Genomic DNA, 22,182 nt, shown 5'->3' with positions numbered 1-22,182 from the left:
GGCAGTTTTCAATATAGGAATGAATGATGATTGACTGAATAAACAAACAAATGGCATTTTCTCAGCTGGAAACAGAGCCCACAAGATTTGATAAGTGTTTCAAGTTCTAGTCTGACTTCTACCACCTGAGTGCACATGTCATTTTGCCTCTTTGGCTTCAGTTTGTTTGTCTGTGTCTTTCTTTCTGCTTCAGTTTGTTTATGTGTAAAATGAGGAGGTAGCCCGAGTGACTCTGAAGATACCCCAACTCTGATATCCTGTGACTCTATGAATTAAGAAATTTCTCATGCAAGAGGTTTAGGTATACATTTTGCTATGATGAGTCCACGTGCCATCTAACAGGAGTTGTCTAGATGTTGCTGACAGCCCACTTTTTACCTGTTCAGACAGTGCTGGAATTATGAGCATATTGTATGTCAAGAATTAATTTATAATACACTAGATATATTATGGTTGAACTAACTTTTGTGGTCTAGCCTGGAAATTAACCACTTAGCATACAGAAGCAATACTATCTCAAATGTACCTACTCATTTATAGTATTAGTTCTGTGGGAAAATGCATTCAGACTACTAACCAGGATATTCAAGAACAAATCTCCCCAAGTCAAAATGTGGGAATCATTAGACCCTCAAATTTCCCCCTTGATCCAGAAAGTCATCATCATAAAACAAGATCAAAGTGAATATTCTATTATTTCAGGAAAGTAAAACATGTCTTTTAAAATAGTCAATTGTGTTATTATGTTCTCATTTTCAGTTTTTACTTTTTCTTCCATACAATAAATGCAAAACTGAAAGTGGCTTGTCAAAAAATTCTTAAAGAGAAATCTGAGTAACCTTTCAAGAGACTCCTGGAGAAGGATTTGACTTTTCACTCACCCACTTTCCATATGATGTATTCAACTGACCTCGTTTCATCCTGTGTGAATGATGTCCATGTTTAGTGACTAAATTAGCCATCTAGCAAAACTGACATTTTTTAACAGATCAGCATAGCTTCAGGAGGAAGCTTTAGGTTAGTAGTAGGCCTTCTGGAAAATTCATCTTTCAGCATTACAGTCTAAGCATTTCAGTTCACAGCAACTAGCCAACTTTAAACACAACATCATTATTTCCCCCGTAATTCTCCATGTATCTAGGCATGCTTAATGAATTGTCATGGAGTATGACAGAGTGAAACGCTCTGTGTTGAATCTGATAACCCTGTTTTTTACATGGCTGTCTCCTATTGATCTCCTAGCCTCTAATTGATCTACCTAGTTCCTACTAGTTATGGTTAGCAAGGTAATCTTTCTTGAAAACTATTTCTTCCTCAGCAATGCTTGGTTTTAGCCATTTTCATTTGATTGAATCTGAACATTCGAGTTCACACTTGAAGCCTTCTTCTCCATCTCCATCATCTGGGTTCTTCACATTTGCTCAATATAAAATCTCTCTTCTCGCTACCCATTGGCCTCAACCTGAAGCAGTTAGTTGATTCAAAGGATCTTTACAAATGTCTTTCCTTTTACTGGAGTGAGATACAAGTTAAGCAGTGGCCATGTTCTCTAGTGCCTGGCATCCTTCTCGCTTTTTCTCAACACCTGTATTACACAAATATTTACTGCAGGACAGTGGGCCATAGCAAAGTCATAATAAAAAATATCTTCTGTTACTGAGTACTACCTACAGAAAGCACTAAATGATGTTAGATGCATCATCTCGGCTAAATGTACAGGTAGACATAGGTATTATTATCTCTATTTTACAAAAAAAGAAAATTGAGGCCATATGGATTCAGAAATGTACCAGTCAGACAAGTGTTAAAACCCAGAGTCAGCTCTCAACCAGTTTGTATGACTCCATAGTTTTTGATTTACATCGTTGTCACTTGCCAGCACCCCAGAATGACCCTGCATTGTGTGAAGATATAAATGATTATCTCTACCATGATATTGACAAAACACTTTCCCTTAAGGCAGTATTTGGTAAGTATTGGAAAACTCAGCATATGGTTGTGTGAGTATTCAGAGTTTGGTGAGAGTTTCCCGGAAGTCATGATACTGCAGTCGTTGAAAGATAAGTAGCTTCATAACGGGTAACGGAGGCATTCAAGTTTATATGTAATTTTATTCTGTCTTGCATTGATTATTTCACTTTCTTTTCTTTGATTTTCATTTCCATTTAAAGAGTTATTTTAAACCAAGGTTCATGTCTCACGTGTCTATTTCCCAATATCACTAGCACAGTATTATGCACAGAGTAAATTATAAGCAATTTGTGATTCTTCACCTAAAGATAAAAATCTACTCATGAAAACATTGAAATGAGGCTTTCCCAAAGTACTTTGGACTAAATGCCAATCTCCTTAAAAGTGTGTGTGACAGCCTTTCGTTATATTTATCAACTTTTAAATGGGGGTTTCATCTGTGCTTTCTCTACTAGATTGTAAGTCCCTTGAGGACATGACTGTTAATATCCTGTATACTGTGGGAATTTAAGTGCTTGCAATGTGTACCCCATAGTAGTTATTCAATAAACACTTGTTGAATGAATGAATTAGATCTCTCAATAAATTCTTTCAGAAATGACTTTCTTGATGTAGTGAGTTTATGAAAAGTTGCATATTATGCAATCCTCTTGGACAGTGACAATTGCACATTAGTGGATAAATCTTCAGTTTTATTGCTATTGTCTCTAATGATAAGATTTCACCCTTTTATGGGTGAAATTGTGTGGAAATTTCACATGCTGCTGTATACTGTGAATATGTAAGAGGATGGTCAAATATGCAACTTTTCATGTTTTGTGAAATCACTGTTGAGTTACACTTAGGAAAACCAATTTTGAGGGAATCTGGATGCAACACTTGTCATGCAATATTGTTGCAACTATAGATCCCAGAAAATGTGCCATCTTCTTCATCGTTTTCCAATGGAAGATGCTATACATTTTAAAAGATGGAAACCAGGATGCCTTTTTCCTAAGGCGTCCTTGTCACCCAGGTCACAAAGGGGCTGGTGTGTGCTCTTATTCCTCAGCATGGGACAATTGAAGGTATTGATTCAAAATAGCCTGCCAGTTTGAGGAAGAATATTTTGTTGGTCTGTTTCCAATATTCAGCTAAAAGCTGCACATTTGTTTATAAAGACTGAGGAAATCAACTTCACAGGGCTCAAAGAGACATAATAATAAGGATGGAAGTTCAGAAGTTGTGTCTGAAGAAGGGCTAAGTGAGTGCAATTAATTCTATTTAAAGGAAACATTACTAAGAAAGGAGAGACCTAATGAAATAAAACTCTACACTACAGAAGCAGGTCTGCATGGTAGACTGCCTGGGACTCTGCCAATGTACACCTGTAAGTCTAGAAGCTGGTTCTGTGTAATGTCTGCCTTTGGGTCCAGCATTATCTCTGATCCCAGTCATTCCCTGACAAAGTACCTAAATCAAAGCTTTTTTGAGACTAATATTAAATAAGTGCTCACTTTGTATTAAGAGATGTGCCAAGTGCAATTCATGCATCGTTATTCTTTCAGTAAATATTTATAAAGTTCCTCCCATGGGCCAGGCAGCCATGCCCTTGGTATTTGGAATACATCAGTGGACAAAACAAACAAGTCTTGCTTTGTTGAACATATACACACGTAGACAGAGACAGCAAACAATAACCATAGTACATAAATAAATTATAAAGTATATAGCAAGGTGATGTATGCCATGGATAGGACAGAACACGGAAGTGGAAAGCATGAACAGATACAAGGGGAGGCAGGTTCTTATCGTAAACAGTTTGGTCAAAATGAACCCCATGGCACAGATGATGTTTGAGCAAAGATTTGAAGCCCTTCAGTGAGTTAACTGTGTGGTTTATCTACAGGAAGAACAGACTGGCCAGAAGGACCAACCAACATTAAGGCCTTAAATAAACAATGTGTTTGTTGAGTTCAAGGAACAATAGAGGCCATATGGCTGAGTACTGAGGGTTTGAGGTCTGACCCTGTAGGACCTTTAGACTACAAGGACTTTGGCTTTTACTTGGAGCAAAATGAGGAGTTATTGCAGGATTTTGAGTAGATCAGTGTCGTATGTGACTTGTCTTTAAAGAATCACCAGCTAGGAGGACAACTTTCTATTACTACAATGAAATACTTAAGACAAACTCCATATGAAGGAAGGGAATTTATTTTGATTCGTGTTGGAGGGTCACATCCAAGATTTGGCAGGCCCTGTTAGTTTAGCTGCCTGGTGAGGCTAGAGGATAGCAATGCCAGTGTGTGTGTGTGTGTGTGTAGGAACAAATGTATGGCAAGCCAGCAAGCAGACAGAAAGTAGTCAGGTTCAACCCTCTTGAGAACTGGAGGCCAATCCCCAACCTCTGCTCTGAATATCCTAAGCCTACCTCCTAAACACCATAATTGGATTGTTTCTATCCTCTTAATACCATTAAATTATGATTTATGGAATTTAAATATCCACATGGATTAGGCAGCCACTTCTTGTTTAAACCATAGTGGCAGGGTAATTAGAACATGATTGCTACTATCCTCTATAATATTGCAGGCAAGTGAAGAGAGGGGCTTAGGTCAAACAATAGCAGTGCAGTTAGTGAGAATTGGTCAGATACTGCCTGTAGTCTGAACAAGAGTGTTAGCTGGAAATGTGTGTGATAGAGTGAAGTCAAGAATGACTCACAGATTTATTAACCTCAATTCATCCTTTTCGCAGGGGTATTATATTATTATCTACATTTTACAGATTATGAAGCAGAAGCCCATAGAGATATTAACTCTAGATCATTTCACAGGTAAGTAGAAGAGCTGGGACTTGAACCCAGGGTTATCTATCTATCTCCATAGGTTGGGATTCTTAACCCTTGTGTTGTATGAAATAGGGAGGCATTGAGTTATTCATTTCTTATGTGTTTTTAGGTTACTCAGTACCAACATTGTGTGCCAGTTTCCATTAACATGTGCCCATGCCTTATCCCTTATCCCTCTCCCTGAATCCCTTCTTTCTTTAGAGTCCCCTACTTCTAAATCCTGTTGTTCAACTTTCTTAACCCTTGACCACCTAGACATCCTTGATTGGCTCAACTGCCCCTGCTCCCCGGCCCCCCACTCCCACCCCGGCCTTGATCTCAGTGTGGATTTCCACATGACTTCCATTTACACATTGGCCAACTGTCAAATTCCAGAACTGCTTTGTGATATTTGTCTTTCTAGACTCACTTTAGATTAATTAACCCGACCACTTAAAAAAGTTAGTCATATATTTTCCATGAAGCTGAAAGGGGCATGTGATCAGGAAGGCCATGCTGAAAGTGACATTCCTGAGTTCTCTGCCCTTTTGCCTGGTCCTGGTAGGAGAGAAAGGTATGGAAATAGCGATTAACTCAGAATGCTCCAGGCAGGACACATTCTAATGTGCTTAGAGACACCTGACCTCAAGAAAATCTTCCCTACACTTTACCTTCTTCAACTTGAACAAACCTAATGTTTTCTTACATCACCTTTTGCAATTCCAAACAAGCTTATAATGAGCTTAACAACCAGCACCAAGAGTCCTCCTATGGAGGACACTGTGACTATCAGAGGAAATTTTTTTTTTTTTAGGTTTTAAATGCTTTTATTTTATTTTATTTCATTTTATTTTTTTGGGGGGGGGGTAAAATCTTTTTTTAAAAAACTTTTATTTAATGAATATAAATTTCCAAAGTACAGCTTATGGATTACAATGCCCCCCCACCCCATAACTTCCCTCCCACCCGCAACCCTCCCCTTTCCTGTTTCCTCTCCCCTTCCAATCACATCAAGATTCATTTTCAATTCTCTTTATATACAGAAGATCAGTTTAGTATATATTAAGTAAAGATTTCAACAGTTTGCCCCCACATAGCAACATGAAGTGAAAAATACTGTTGGAGTGCTAGTGATAGCATCAAATCACAATGTACAGCACATTAAGGACAGAGATCCTACATGATATTTTTTAAAAAATTGATTTTCTATGCTATTTCCAATTTAACACCAAGGTTTTTTTTTATTTTCAATTATCTTTATATACAGAAGATTGATTCAGTATATACTAAGTAAAGATTTCATCAGTTTGCACCCACACAGAAACACAAAGTGTAAAAATACTGTTTCAGTACTAGTTATAGCATTACTTCACATTGGACAACACATTAAGGACAGATCCCACATGAGATGTAAGTACACAGTGACTCTTGTTGTTGATTTAACAATTTGCCACTCTTATTTATGGCGTCAGTAATCTCCCTAGACTCTAGTCATGAGTTGCCAAGGCTATGGAAGCCTTTAAGGTTCGCCGACTTCAATCTTATTCCGACAGGGTCATAGTCAAAGTGGAAGTTCTCTCCTCCCTTCAGAGAAAGGTAAGAGGAAATGTTTTGATATGTGCTTTGAGTAAAGGGTGGGTTCCATGATAACTGGGGTATCAGCTGCCATCCAGGTCTCAAAGAGGGTGTAGCTGCTAAGGACAATGGATAGAAAATGAAGCTCCTGGTTTGATGGCAGAGGACAAGAATAGAGAAGCAGAGACAGACAAATTAGAGGGAAGGAAAGCCATTGAGTTGGAGGAAGGCTATTCAGGGCACTGTGTGAGCCTCTCTACAATTCACCCCAATCTGTAGGAAAATACGTTCAGAGTGAGAAGGTTTTGTGTGAAGGAGGGTTGTTGTGAAACCAAAGAAGAGCTACAGCTGTAAGTTAGGGTCTTCATAGGTTGGATTCAGGCATTGTTTGCAGATATAACCTAAGAGACACTGAGGGTGGGAGAGAGTTTTGGGAATCAGTGGTCATGGAAGAGACAGTTTCAAGGTGGTTTCACATGTAGAATTTTCCAGTTGTAGTTCCTCAAATGGATCAATCTTTTTTTAAAAGATTTATTTCATTTATTTGAAAGTCAGAGTTGAGAGAGAGAGAGAGAGAGAGAGAGAGAGAGAGAGGTCTTCCATCCGCTGGTTCACTCCCCAAACGGCCGAAACGGTGGGAGCTGATAGATCATGTACCTATTTATGTATTTGTTAACAGTGCGTTTTCTACTACTCCAATGTAAGTTTCATTGAAGTTGAGATTGTATATTATTCTTTGCTATACGTGCTGTATGTTCACCCTAGAACAGTAACTTTCTGGAACATAGTTCATTCACAACGGGTCTGATGTGGATGAATCAATAGCCGAAAGCTGTATTTCTGCCCTGACATTCTACAAGTTAATAAATATAAATTTTATAGATTTTTCATCCACCAGGTAAGAGCTCAGCATGTAGCTTAACTACCTCTGAAAATGAATAAAAAACCATTAGGAAAGAAGCATAAAAAGAATTATTCCTCTCAAAGTAAAGTGTGATATCTAGGTTTAAAGTTTACTATCAACAAATTTTTGCAATAATTTTCCTACTGACACATTTGCCTTTCTACATAGATGTATCAATAGCTCAAACTAAACTGTGTGGTACCTTTTTAAAAAAATCTGATTCTAGGGCTGGCGCCATGGCTCACTTAGCTAATCCTGTCTGCTGCACCGGCATCCCATATGGGCACCGGGTTCTAGTCCCGGTTGCTCCTCTTCCAGTCCAGCTTTCTGCTGTGGCCTAGGAAGGCAGTGGAGGATGGCCCAAGTGCTTGGACCCTGCACCCGCATGGGAGACCAGGAGGAAGCACCTGGCTCCTGGCTTCGGATCGGCACAGCGCACCAGCCGTAGCGGCCATTGTGGGGTGAACCAACGGAAGGAAGACCTTTCTCTCTGTCTCTCTCACTGTCTATAACTCTACCTGTCAAATAAAAAAAAAATCAAAAAAGTCTGATTCTAGATATACTAAAGAAACTGCCAATTTACTGTAAATACGTCAAACTTTAATATACATAGAAGTTTAGGACAGGAAGACACTTTGTTATTTTATCAGTGAAGAAACTGAAGAATAGTGAAACTAAGTGATTTATTCCAGTGCACGTGTATGTGACTTTTCAGTTAGAACTAGGCCTACAAACCAAGACTGCATTTGCTCCACTGTACCTCACAGCTTCCCTCGATTTGGGGAGCATGACAGATCTGTGGCTTTTCAAGTCAGACGCCCTGCTCCTGGAGTGGATCCTACCTTGGGAGCATTATCCATGCACACTTCCTTTCTGTCTTCTGCTTCAGCTCACCACATTTTCTGGTGACTTCTAGACCTACAGACATGACTTAGTTTATTAAAATAATTTCTTTCTTCTTTTCTCCAGGTCAATTGTTTTTAAACTAACATACAGCATCTTCTTTCCTTTTCGTTGGCGTCTTCCTGTACTTTAAAATATGTGTGACTCACTTTTCTTAATGGTCTAAGACTTAGTGTATATATTTTCATATATTCACATTCATGATGTTTTTATCTGACCACAGAAATTTAGGAACTTGAGATGAAAATTAAAATCAAGGGGAGCTACAACTGTGTATCTCTGAGTTAAGAAGAGTGATCATGTAGGTGCTGGTGAGGATAGAGAAGAATTGCAGCTTTCATATGCTTACCCTGGAGATGCAAAACAATAAAACCACTTTGGAAAAATAGCTTGGCAATTTCATTAAAGGTTAAACATATACTTACCCTATGATCTAGTAACTCTACTCCTAGATATTTATTAAAGATAAATGAAAGCATATGTTCTCAACTCAGAAGTGGATACAGCTCATATGACATCAACAGGTCAATGAAAAAAACAAATGGCATATTCACACAACGTGGTGCTACTCAGCAATAAAAAATGAACTGTTACATGCAGCAATATGAATGAATCTCAAAAGAAGTCTGGCAAAAAAATTACATCTTATGTAATTCCACTTATATAACATTTCAGAAAATGTAAACTACAATAACAGAAAACAGAGCAATAGTTGCCAGAGGACTGGAGGGGGATAGAGGAATTATGAAGGGACAGGAGAAAGCACCCTTGATGGTGAAACTATGTTCATTGTGTTGATAGTAGAGATGGTTTAACAAGTGTTCAAAATCATCAAATTGTACGTTGTAAATAGGAGCAATTTACAGCATGACAATTATACCTCAGAAAGCCAGTAAAATGAATTTTAAGTCCCTTGGAGGTTGAAACCATGATTTTTCTTTAACAGTTCTCTGAAATCCTTAGTAAAATACCACAAACCCTCTGAGGACTAAGTAAATATTTGCTGCTAATTTTTTTAGAAAGGAAATCCTAGATTCCAAGTCTTGTCTGTGTTTGACAAAGAAGAAAGAGCGAAGGAGAGAGGGAGGGAGAGAGATGGGGGGCGGGGAGGACTGCCATCTACTGGTTCCCTTCCCAAATGCCTCAACAGCTGCTGCTGGGCTGAGGCTAAATCCAGGAGCTGGGAACTAAATCCAAGCGTACGTTGTGACGGCAGAAACCCAATTACTTGAGCGATCACTGCTGCTTCTTAGAGTCTGCATTAGCAGGAAGCTAGAACCAGGGGCCAGAGCCAGGAATTGAACCCAGATACTCCAATATGGGCATCTTTACCACTAGGTTAAACTCCCACCTCTACTGCCCAATTTTTAGACTCCATAATACTTCGGCAGTTTTGCTAGAACTATGATTTTGAGCTTTGTCTTGACATTGAGAATAGTTTTACAAATATTTATTAAACTTTCTTAGGAAGCAGCAAAATATGAGGTGTGCTTTCAGTGAATTTATAGTCAGGCTGATTTTGGTATATCCAAGGGCATAGGCACTTCCTATTCAACAATGAAACAAAATCAATAAATTCTATACAAATTAAGCAATCCAATAAAAATGTAGTTGGACTAGTTTTGCATGACCCAAATTAAACATTTGACTGGTTTTTGTTTTCCAATACTTGTAATATTGTGTGATATTTAAGAGGAATTTTTTTTTAAAGATTTACTTATTTTATTTGAAAGGCAGAGAGTTACAGAGAAGCAGAGGCAGAGAGAAAGTCTTCCATCCGCTGGTTCACTTCCCAAATGACCACAACAGCCAGGGCTGGGCCGATCCGAAGCCAGGGGCCAGGAGCATCTTCAGGGTCTTCCATGCAGGTGCAGGGGCCCAAGGTCTTGGGCCATCTTCTGCTACTTTCCCAGGCCATAGTAGAGAGCTGGATCAGAAGTGGAGCAGCTTAGACTGGAACCAGAGTCCAGATGGGATGCTGGCACTGCAGGTGGCAGCCTTACCGTTAAGCCACAACACAGACCTCTTAGAGGAGTTTGTTTTGTTTTTTTTTTGTTTGTTTGTTTTTTTAAAGATTTATTCCATTTATTTGAAAGACAGAGTTACAGAGAGAGGTAGAGACAGAGAGAGAGGTCTTCCATCTGCTGGTTCACTCCCCAGATGGCCGCAATGGCTGGAGCCGAGCCAATCCGAAACCAGGAGCCAGGAGCGTCCTCCAGGTCTCCCACATGGGTGCAGGGGCCCAAGGACCTGGGCCATCCTCAACTGCTATCCCAGGCTACAGCAGAGAGCTGGATTGGAAGTGGAGCAGCCGGGACTAGAACCGGCTCCCATATGGGATGCTCCCGTATTAGCCCGCTGTGCCACAGCGCCAGCCCCTACCCCTTAGAGGAGTTTTAACATCTGTTCCTTTGTTGCTAATAACAAGAATATTTTCCTTTTATTAAGCATGGATATTACCCTTGCACTGGGCAACTTTTAGAATTATCTTGTTTAATCCTACGAGGATGATTACTAATGAAACATTCCTTGAAAATACATGTGAAGCAATGACCAAGATAAATTAATAGGTTGGACCAAGGTTATTACAACTAGTAAGTAGTAGAGGTGAGACTTGAATCTGACTTCAAACTGCAATTTTCTCTCTTTTTAGTGTGAGTCACTAGCATGGTCCTTGCAAGAGACCCATGGACTTAATAATACTGCTGTTATTAAACCCAAATGCAAACACCCTATGTTTGTTAATGTACTAGGAACAAGGAAAATTAAAACATCTCCATTTATTCACTATAAAGCTAGAAGCTGGTTATATAAAAACTATATATGGATAGTTTTGTTTAAATATACAAAACATGTATACAAACCTGTGATCAGAACCCTTTAGCATTTAAATGGTATTCATTCCTTCAGCATTTTGTATTTTATTTTTAAATATATGGAAGAGCTATCTTTTTAAATTAATTAATTAATTAATTAATTTGAAAGAGTTACACAGAGAGAGAAGGAAAAGCAGAAAGAGAGAGAGACAGGGCTTCTATCTGCTGGTTCACTCTCCAGATGACTGCAGCAGCCAGAGCTGCACCATTCCGAAGCCAGGAGCCAGGAACTTCTTCCAGGTCTCCCACGCGGGTGCAGGGGCCCAAAGACTTGAGCCATTTTGTACTGCTTCCCCAGGCCATAGCAGAGAGCTGGTTCAGAAGTGAGCAGCTGGGTCTCGAAGCAGTGCCCCTATGGGATGCCGGCACTGCAGGCGGCAGCTCCACCTGCTATGCTCCAGCGCTGGCCCCAGCATTTTGTATTTTAGCTCTTCTTCTCTCACTTTAATATACTTTTAATGCCCAGGTTACTAAATAAAGTATGTTAAAATGTGGAAGCTTTTCCTGGTTCTTATCTAAGATTCCAATGGGTTTGGACATTCTCAGTGTGACCTGAAAATCTCCCTAGAGGCAGATTTGTGACATCTGGCCTAATTCTATGGAAAGTTCCTCTGATGTGGGATTTTTCATGTATTTGCATTCCCTGACTTCTGCCCACTCTTTCTCCTTTGCTTTAAATATTCTCCCACTGTGACTAACTTTCAGTTTTCATAATCACATAAAAACGAAAAAAGATCAGTTACTTAAGGCACCATCAGTACAAATAGGTGCCCAGAGCTTGTAATAACAAGTTTGCCATGCTATTACAGCAGATCTTGAAAACTGTAAAAAATGAAAAAAAATGAGGTGGGAGCTTTGTTGCTTTATTCATAAGATAATTTTTGTTAAAATAGTTCACTTTGATCTTAGAATTGCTCCATTTGGGATTTTACTTGCTTCAAGGACATCCATGTTATAGAGAAACATGGCAAAATTTTTTTTAAAAAGGTAAAAGTAACCCTAAGAGTTAATTTGGTTTAAACAAAATTTTATGAAACACTTTAATTACAAGCGCATTTGATTTATTCAGTCTCACTTGGATTTTTGGTAAATTAATATGGATTCTTCAACAAATGTAGGTCTGAAGTCATTCATTTGGATATGCTGCATGGAAACCACAAATAGAAAGGCTCTTTGGGTAAAGAGCATTTGTGTCAGGGTATCTAGAAGTATGAAAGAGTATCTTTTGGGGCCAGTGCTGTGGCGTAGTAGGCTAAGCGTCTGCCTACAGTGCTGGCATTCCGTATGACTGCTGGTTCGTGTCCCAGATGCTCCCCTTCTGATCCAGCTCTCTGCTTATGGCCTGGGAAAGCAGTGGAAGATGACCCAAGTGCTTGGGCCCCTACACCCACATAGGAGACTTGGAAGAAGCTCCTGGCTCCTGGCTTAAGATCAGCTCAGTTCCAGCCATTGCAGCCATTTGGGGCGTGAACTAGCGGATGGAAGACCTTTGTGTGTGTGTCTCTCTCTCTGTCTGTAACTCTACCTCTCAAATAAATATTTAACAAAGATAAGAAAATAAAGATTATCTTTTTTATTTTGATTTATTTATTTGAAAGGCAGAGTGACATAGCACACAGATAGACGGAGAGCCAGAGAGATCTTGCATCCGCTATTTCACTCCCCAAATGGCCAATAGCCAGGTCTGGGCAAGGCCAAAGCCAGTAGCCAACAACTCCATCTGGGTCTCTCACATGGGTGGCAGGGGCCCAAGTACTTGATCAACTTCTGCTACCTTTCCAGGAGCATTAGCAGGAAGCTGGATTGGAAGTGGAATAGCTGGGACTCAGACTGGTGCTTCCACAGGAAATGCTGGTATAGCAGCCAGCAGCTTAACCCATTGTACCACAACTTCAGCCCCTGAATATCTTATCTTAGAGAAGCCTTCACGTTGACTAGGGAGCAGCCAGCATCCATGAATCCATGAGCAATAATAAATAGCTGCTATGATTGATGTCATAAGACAAATGCTACAAATGTCCAGAATGAAGAGCATTCACAATAGCTTGATATGAAGAGCTTGGTAGTCATTTAGCTCTTACTATGTGTCAGGCATTTTGCAGGGTGATTTTCAGGATAAGAATTAAAGGGATCCTGCTGTTTATGGGCTTGTACCCAGAAAATGATGTAACAAGGGAGCCACAGAATTCAAAACAAAATAAGTGATTCATGGAAGATGTGAATGCTTCAGTGGGAAGGATGCAAAAGATCTCAGGGAGGTGCTAATTGAATTTGGATTTAAATGATGGGTAGGATTTAGACATAAGGAAAAATTGGAAATTGGAGCAAATAGAAGGGTATTTATAGATAGAGAAATTCTAAAGGGAGACATCAAGGTATTACATTATAGAATATATAGGGAAAAGTGACTTTATTATATGAAGGGGAAAGTGATAGGTATTTAATAACTCCTAGTGTGGACAATGGGGAAACTTTATAGGTTTGATGTAAGAAGAAATGTGACCAAAACTACTAAAGAAGAAATCCCAAAGATATAACTTTGGGAAACTCAACGTTTCAATGGGTAGAATAGACTAAGCATAAACGTCAAGAAAAGAAGCAGCCAAAAAGGTAAGAAAAAAACCAGGATGCAATCAGGCATTGAAAAGCAAGAGGAAGAACATTTTTTTTTTTGAGTGGTTGGTCAACATAGAAGCTAGGCTAAATGAGGCTTAAAATATATTTACTGGATTTATTATATACAAATCATTGATATTCTTGGTCTGTTGGGTGACAAAAACCAAATTGGACTGGTGGGTTGACTCAACCAGTGTGTAGGGAAATTAGGATAAAACTTAGTTTTTGCTTTGTTTGTGTTTGGCTGTAAAGAAAGAGGATAGCGTAGAAGCTGGAGGGAGACATGAAGTTGAAAGAGGCTATTATTATATTAGAATGGGAGAGATCATCACAATTTTACAAGGCAACAGAAAAAGCCTCACTGGGATATATATTGACTGTAAAAGAAAGAGGTGAGTTATTTGACAGTTTTGTGAGAAAAGTTTATGGTATGGTGTGAGGTGGACAGGATGAGATCCAAAGTAAGAACATAAAAAAGAGTGAGATTTCCTCTATTGTTACAGGATAACCGTAGAGGAAAAGAAGCTATAATGGGTTTAGACATAGATAAGTAGGGAGATAAAGGCATCTGTATTAATTTGCTAAGGCTGCTGAAACAAATCCCACAGACTGGATGGCTTCAACAACTATTAATATTACATATTAATACCATGGGCAAATTAATATGATAGTTCAGGGACAGTCTGTGGGGAATTGAATATGTCAGACCAAAGAGTTTTTACCTTTAAATCAACAGGACTCCACTGAAGATATCTCCAGCAGGGAATAATGCAATTGTCTGAGAACAATGTCTCCTAAAAACGTGTTGCACTGTAAGCTAATGCATGTTGTCTTTGTGAATGCTGTTATGTGATTTTTTTGGAGGGTTGTTGAATGCAGAAATCCTGTGTTCTTGCAATCTAACATTTTAACTCTCTAAGACTGAGCTACAGTTCAAAACTTTCTCCAAACTTAATTGATCATAAAACATATTTTTCTTGAAGTTTCTATTAGTGTCCAATGGCAAACACAATGTTACTGGGAGATCAGTGAGATGCCTGTTCTAAAAGTCAAGGCCAAAAAGTGAGAGTTAGAGAGAGAGTAGCAATGGAAATGGAAGGGAAAAAGACATAATTAGACATGGCAGGGGAGAGTTAAACAGGTAGACAGGATTAAGGAAAAGGATTGGATAGAAAAGATGATGAATTGGGTTCAAGGAATGCTGGCTTTGTGGTGGCAAGGGAGAGATATACGTTTATATAGCTGTTGGCAATATGAGTCTGAAGATTTGGAAATCACTTGCACAGCAGTGATGATTAGAGGCAATGGAAAAGATGAAATCACAGGGGGAGAAAGAAGGAAGAAGGAATGTGTGCCTTTATGTATAAGCATGTGGAGCATTTGCATATGAACAAAATGCTCATAAGCTCTCTTCTTGGTTTAATGCTCCATGTCTTAATCCTAAAAATCTGTTAAGCAAACTGTGCATCAACAGTGAAACACTTATTAGCTGATTAACTAAAGCATAATTTAGATGAACCAAATTATTTAGGCATTTAAATGTTCACTTAATTCTCCTAAACATTTTAATATCACCAGCCTAAAACAGCTTCTCTCATATGCTATAAGCACTTAAAAACTGACAAAACACCATATTATTCATTTCTATCAATGTAAAACTCATTTTATACCTTCAAAAGCATTGAGTCTGTGGTTCTGATTCATTTATTCATGAATCTCTTTTGTCCCAGGGTTATAGCAATATGTATTTCTTGTTTTCCCAAGGATATATTTTATTACCAGATATTTTTAAAAAAGGGACATTGCCTCAGGCCAGCACTGGTTACAGCTTATTGATTATTGGACCAATTAATTCCTTTTTCCCATTTTTATAATGATATTTTAAAACATAAGCAAAAATAGAAGAAAAATATAGTGAACTCCTATTACTCATCATTCAGCTTCAATACTGGTTGGTAGATGGCTAATTTGGTTTCATCTATACCTCCAACCCTCTATCCAATGATTGTTCTATTCTTTAGAGCTTTACTGAGGTGTAATTTACGTACTACAAAATTTATCCACTGAGTTTTTATGCAATTCAAGCATTTGTAGAAGACGTTTAGAGTTATGCAGAAATTATTACAATGAAGTTTTATAATATTTCAGCATGTTAAAAGATGCAGTGGTGCCAAGATTTTTAGCAGTTGATTGCAATTCTCATCCCAAGTATCCCAGGCAGACACCAATTTACTTTCTGTTTCCATAGAAGAGCCTTTTATGAACATTTAATCTAAATGGAATCATACAATATCCAGGTTTTTGTATCTGGTTTCTTTCATTTTACATAATGTTTTTGAGGTTCATTCATACAGGCATTGGCTTTCCATTAATCTTTTTTTTGGCTGAATAGTATTCTACTTTATAGATATACCAGATTCTGTTTATCTACTTACCAATTGATGGGCTGATAGACAGAAACTGTCAAACTATTTTTCCAACGTGGCTGAAACATTTTATATTACCACCATCAACATATGATATACCAGTTTCTCCACATCCTCTCCAAAACTTATTATCTGTTTTTTAATATACCCATTTAAGTGACTTTTTATTGTAGTTTTTTTTGTTAACAATTTATTTTTATTTATTTGAAAGACAGTTATATAGATAGATAAAGACAGAGGGAGAGAAGTCTTCCATCTGCTGATTCACTCTCCAAATTGCCACAACAACTGATCTGAAGCCAGGAGCTTTTTTCGGGTCTCTCAGTACAGGGGCCCAAGAACTTGAGCCATCCTCAGCTTCTTTCCCAGGCACATTATCAGGGATCTGGATTGAAGTGGAGCAGCTGGGACTCAAACGGGCACCCATACGGAATGCTGGCCACTGCAGGCTGGGGTATTAACCCTCTGTGCCACAGCGCTAGCCCCTATTGTAGTTTTACTTTGCATTTCTTTAATGATTACTAATAGCATGAATGTTTTCTGAGCTTAGTTAACATTTGTACTTTTTTTGGTGAAATGTCTATTAAAATATTTTGCCAATTTTAAAATCAGAATATAAGCCAGCATTCTGGTACAGTGGGTTCAAATAACAATTTGTGACACCAGCATCCCACATTAGAGTGCCAGTTTGAGTACTGGTTGCTCCACTTCCCATCCAGCTCCCTGTTAATGTGCCTGGGAAGGTAGTAGAAGGTGGTCCAAGTGCTTGGGTCCCTTTTCTTATGTGGAAGATTAGGATGGAGTTCCTGGCTCCTGGCTTTGGTCTGGCCAGGCCTGGATATTTCATCCATTTGGGGGAGTGGAAGATCTCTCCTTTTCTGTGTCTCCCTCTCTCTCTGTCACTCTTCCTTTCAAATAAATAATCTTAAAAAATAAAGTATTTGTATGGCCCGGGAGTGCAGTGGAGGATGGCCCAAGTGCTTGGGCCCTGCACCCCATGGGAGACCAGGAGAAGCACCTGGCTCCCGCCTTCGGATCAGCGCAGCGCGCTGGCCGCGGCGGCCATTGAAGGGTGAACCAATGGCAAAAGGAAGACCTTTCTCTCTGTCTCTCTCTCTCTGTCCACTCTGCCTGTAAAAAAAAAAAGTATTTATAATGTTAGAAAAAGATATTTTCACACAGTCTTTGACTTATTTTTTCATTTCACTATTTTTGTTCTTGAATTCAGAAGTTCAAGCCCAACATCAATGTTTTTCTTCTATGAATCATGCCTTTTTAGGTCTACTGAAAAAAATGAAGTTAATACAAAGAAGTCCCATATGCCTTCATATCTAGTTCTCCCCCTTTTAAAAGTTGTATTTGATTTGTAATTGACAAATAGTAATTATATATATAAAGAACGTGCACAATGGGATGTTTTTATACCTATGTATTAGTTTTCCCTATTATTAGTATCTATTGTTGGATATAGTGTTCTGTAAATGTCTGTTAAATCTGTTGATAGTGTTTTTCGAGTCTTCTATCTTTGTGACATCTCCATCTAGTTATTTTATCAACTATAAAAAAGGAGATATTAAGAATCTCCAAAAATTTATTTTTTCAATTTTTGTTTCATGTACTTTGTGGCTCTGTTGTAATTATTAGCATCTTTGTTTTAAACTGATACTTTCACCATTCTAGAATGTTGCTTTTTGTCTCTAATTTATCTTAAAGTATATTTTGTCTGATATTTATATTGCCACTCTTGTTCTCTTATGATCACTATTTGCATGGCTTGTCTCTTTTCCATATTTTTGTTTGCAACCTGTTTGTTTTTGCATCCAGAGTGTGCTTTTTGAGAGAATATTTATAAGGATCTTTTTCTATTCAGACTTAAAAATTTATTATTCAAGGAGCAGACAGACAGACAAAGAGGTAAAGGGAGTTACCATTCACTGGCTCACTGCCAAAATGCCTACAACAATCCCAACTGGGAACTCAATACAGGCCTCTTATATGGATGGCAGGGATTCATTCAAGCACTTGTTGCCTCCCAGACTCTGCATCAGAAGGGGAATCGGGGATGGAGCTGGGACGCAAACCCACTCACTCCAATGGGATGTAGAAATCCTTGCGGCATCTTAACCTGCTAGGCCAAATAACTTCCCCTTGTTTTTGTTTTTAAAAATTCAATATGACCATCCCGGCTTTTTGGAGTATTTTAGTCATGCACATTTAATATAATTATTGATACGGTTGGCTCCGTGTCTGCCATTGTGCTTTTTTTTCTGTCTCATATTTTTTTTCTCTCTTCTTTCTTAATTGCCTTCATTTGCGTTATATGCATTTTTCTTTGTTAGGTTTTAATCTCTATTTTTAGTTATTTCCCTAGCAATTGCCATCTTAAATTTACAACATTTTACTTCATATATAATAAACATTAATTCAGTTTTTATAAAATATGGATTTTTTTTGGTGTGGTTGCAACCGTGGTTTATTCCAAGTGTGCAAAGATGAACACTTGAGTGCAGATCTAACTTAGGAAAATGTGCCAGGTAGGGGTGGTGGGAGAGGCCCTGGCGCCCAGCAGCTCTCCAGGCAGTCCCTGTTAGCCTGGCAGCCCGGCCCACTGCTTGCGGGAAGAGGGGCCCTGAGGGAAGCCACAGGGGGTGCCTGGGTCTGGAGGCAGCAGGGCCCAGGTGGCCCACACTGGATTGACGGTGGCTGGAAAGGGTGGTGGCTCAGTCGGTGTCACAGCCAGGGGATCTCTGCCACAGGGCTGGAGGTCAGGCTGTGGCTGGAGTCCAGGCCCGCTCCCCAGCCGGAGCGGGGTTGGGTCCCGGAGCCCTCATGTGACTGACATTCTTCCAAGGGGCTCCCCAGGGGCACCTGGGACCTCTGGCAGCTGTTGGGTCGAGGACGAGGGCAGTTTTTCGGGGGACTCTCTAGGGAAGCCTGTGCCATCCGTAGCAGCTGAGCAAGCAGAGGTGGGGGACGCAGCCATCAGTGTCGCAGGGCGAGGCCCGGCTGTCACTGCCGTAGGTCGCAGGTCGCTGGCCGCTGCCCGGTGTAGGTGGTCTGCGAACTTCTTGGCGCAGGTGGCGGCACAGTCCCGCTCCACGCTCTCACTCCATGCCAGCGTGTAGAGCACCAGGAAGACCAGGAAGTGCAGGAACAGCGTGTAGAAGAAGCCGATGGTGCGGGCCATCTTGTTGGAGAGAACCACATTCTGAGCGTGGCCTAGTCCAGGGGCCGAGGGGCAGGTACTTCTCTGGCGCTCCTGCTTGCTGAAGGAGAAGGGGTCCAGACGCTCCTCGTACCGGAAGGAGAAGAAGGAGTGCATCACCGTGTTGTCGCTGCTGCCCCCCACCCAACCCCGGGCCGGGGTAGCTCCGCAGAAACACAATCTTCTCGGAGAATTCGATGTCAGCGCACAGGCTGTCCAGCCCGTCCTGCAGCGCGTGGATGGCGCGCTGGGCCAGGCGGCCTTCTGCCTTCAGCTCCTGGTTGCAGCCTCTGGCTGCAGATGATGGCAAGGAGTCCACCTGGCCCTCTGGGAGGGCGGGCTGGCTGGTGCTCAGGGCCCTTAGAACACAGCTGTGGCCTCTTTGATGGGCTCCGAATCTTCTCCAGGCCACGCTCGGCTGTGCCCTCGGCGTCCAGGCGCTGGATGCGGGCGATCAGCTCCCTCTGCTCAGTGGCAGTGGCCATGGCCTCGGTGAGCTGGCTCTGCAGCTCCGCACAGGTCGTTGTTGGAGTTGCACAGGGTGGCAACGGCAGCGAAGACCGCTTCTTCTCCAGCAACAGCGGCTCCAGGGGCCTGGCCGAGCCCCGGGTCCCGGCTCCCTCCGTGGGTGCAAACTCCGTGGACGTGAGGATGGTCAGCTCTTTCTTCACCTCTTCACAGTCAGCCTGGCCTTTGGGTTTTTCTTCCAGTGGTCGAGTGTGCTGTTCTTGGTGCTCAGCTGCTGCTCGGGCTGGGAGATCTGGATGGCTGAGTTCCCGTGCAGCTTGGGGAGGCTGGCCTGGAGTCTCTGTGAGTCCTCTGCCAGCTGGGCCGTCTCCCAGCTCTTGGGCCGCTGACTCGGCTTCCAGGCTGGAGCGGCTCCGCGCCTCTAGGGCCTGCTCCACATCCGGCGCCTTCCGGGTCTGCGCCGCCGGCTGCTCCCTCAGGGTCTCCACCTCTTAGCCACCGCTGCCCTCTGGTTGGCTCTTTCAAGGTCAGTCACGAACATTTCGATCTCGTCGACCTTTGCAGTAGTTTCTTTATCGTCTTTGGTTTTCAGATCAAATAAGTCTAGAGTTTTCTCCAGGGCCGTTTGAGAGGCTGAACTTTATGTTCCGCTGCCTCCAGCTTCGACGTGGTTGGCCTCTGTGTCTCCTGCAGCTCTCTCTCCTCTTCCGCGATGTCATTTTGTGACTTCTGCTGCTTCTCCAGAGCGCTGACCTCGGCCTGGTTCTTCAGCGTCTGCTCGTAGGCTCGGATTTTCTCTGAGTGCTTTGATCGGAACCTCTTGACTTTTCACTCCGGCAAATTCCTTGTTGTAGTCTTCCGGCGTCTCCCCAAGCTTCTGGCTCTCTGTGTCAGTATCGTGCGGGCGCTGTACTTTGAGCTGGAGCTGCTGCCCGAGGTCCAGGGCTGGCACGGGGCCTGGAGCATCGGTCAGTCTCTTGTAGACATTCAGGGAGGCTGCCTCAGCTGCTCTGCTTCTCGTAGCGCATCCATCTCGAGTGCTCTTCAACTCTTGGCTCTGTGCCATGAGCCGTTTTCTGGACTGTTCGCTTTCATCTTGCCGGTTCACCGACACCGTTGCGGTGGCACCCAGTTCTCTGCAGCTGCTGTAAATCAAAGTGCTTCCAGTATTGAACCGTCGATTCCACACTGGCCGCCATCTTGAGACGGATTGAAGCGGAGTGAGAGGCAGAGAGGGGGGGGTCTGGTGTCCAGGGGCCGCCAGCAGGAAGCAGGCTCCTCACGGCGCAGGCGCAGGCAGCAGGCGCAGGCGGCAGGCTCCTCATGGCGCAGGCGCAAGCGCAGGCGCAGGCGTGGCTAGCCGTGACCGGAGCCCGAGAGTGCGGCAGCTGACAGTCTGCCCAGCGATGTGCGCCCGGGAAGTTTAGTTTGTGGAATTAAGTCTTAAATGATTAATCCAAACTGTAAGTTAATTTAGATGAAATACATTTGGAGTTAAGACGTAATAAGATGTAATATATTAAGATTAAATGATATAAAATATGGAGCAACATATGGAGCAAGCTAAATGTTGGTCTCAGGAGTTTTTAGGACCTGTTGAGAGAACCGCCATTTCTCCATGACAGGCTTCATTTTGAGCCAGAAAAAGGCCTAAGGTTACGGACGTGCAACTATTCCTGGAATTTAGATTCTTCCGCCTTCCTGTGTGACACGTAGCCCCTGAGTTGCTCAAATGCACCAATGAAATGCATAAATTTAGGTAATTGCCATATGAAGACTAAGGAAGTCGCCTAGGTGTGTAGTGACGTATGTACTTGTTTACCCAGGTGCATAAAAGTGCTGGGCGGGGGAGGGGCTGCTGGCCTCAGCACTGCACTGAGTTGTGTGTGCCTTGGGAGCCCAGCTAGCTAGAAATAAAACCTTGCTTTTGCATCTGTGTCTGTTGTGGGTTAATTGGGAAAAGTCTCGAGGTCTGAAACCCAATAAGTCTAGGTTTGCTTCTCTTGCTGTCTCATAATTGTTCTACACAGTACACCTGTATGTGGAATAAACCGGCAGTACAGTGTTAAATTTATTGTTTTATACACTGTTAGATCTTTCAATGTAGGTAAGAAAGAAAATTATATTTGCCCAGGCTGTACATTTACCCTTATATTTACCATTTTCATTCTCCATAGTGATTTGGGTTACCATCTGGTGTCGTTTTCTTTTAGCCTAAAGGATTTTCTTTAGTATTTCTTCTAAGAGAGTCCTGCTAGCAGTGAATTCTCTGAAGTGTTTTGTTTGTTTGCTTGTTTTCTGGGAATGTCTTTATTTTACCTTCCTTTTTGAAAGAGTTTGTTGGAATTTGTGGCTGTCATTTCCATACCCTCACCTCCAACACTTTGGATATGTCATTGTTTGAGATGAGAAGTCAGCTGGAAATTGTA

General features: G+C 41.3%; 1 pseudogene; it reads right to left on the bottom strand.

The window, feature by feature from the left end:
* Positions 1–18,907: 18,907 nt before the first annotated feature.
* Positions 18,908–20,952, bottom strand: LOC133768042 (protein CASP-like; annotated as a pseudogene).
* Between the last annotated feature and the right edge of the window lie 1,230 nt (positions 20,953–22,182).

This window comes from Lepus europaeus, chromosome 10, assembly GCF_033115175.1.
Source record: "Lepus europaeus isolate LE1 chromosome 10, mLepTim1.pri, whole genome shotgun sequence".
NCBI lineage: Eukaryota > Metazoa > Chordata > Mammalia > Lagomorpha > Leporidae > Lepus > Lepus europaeus.
This window is presented reverse-complemented; position numbering and strand designations above follow the sequence as displayed.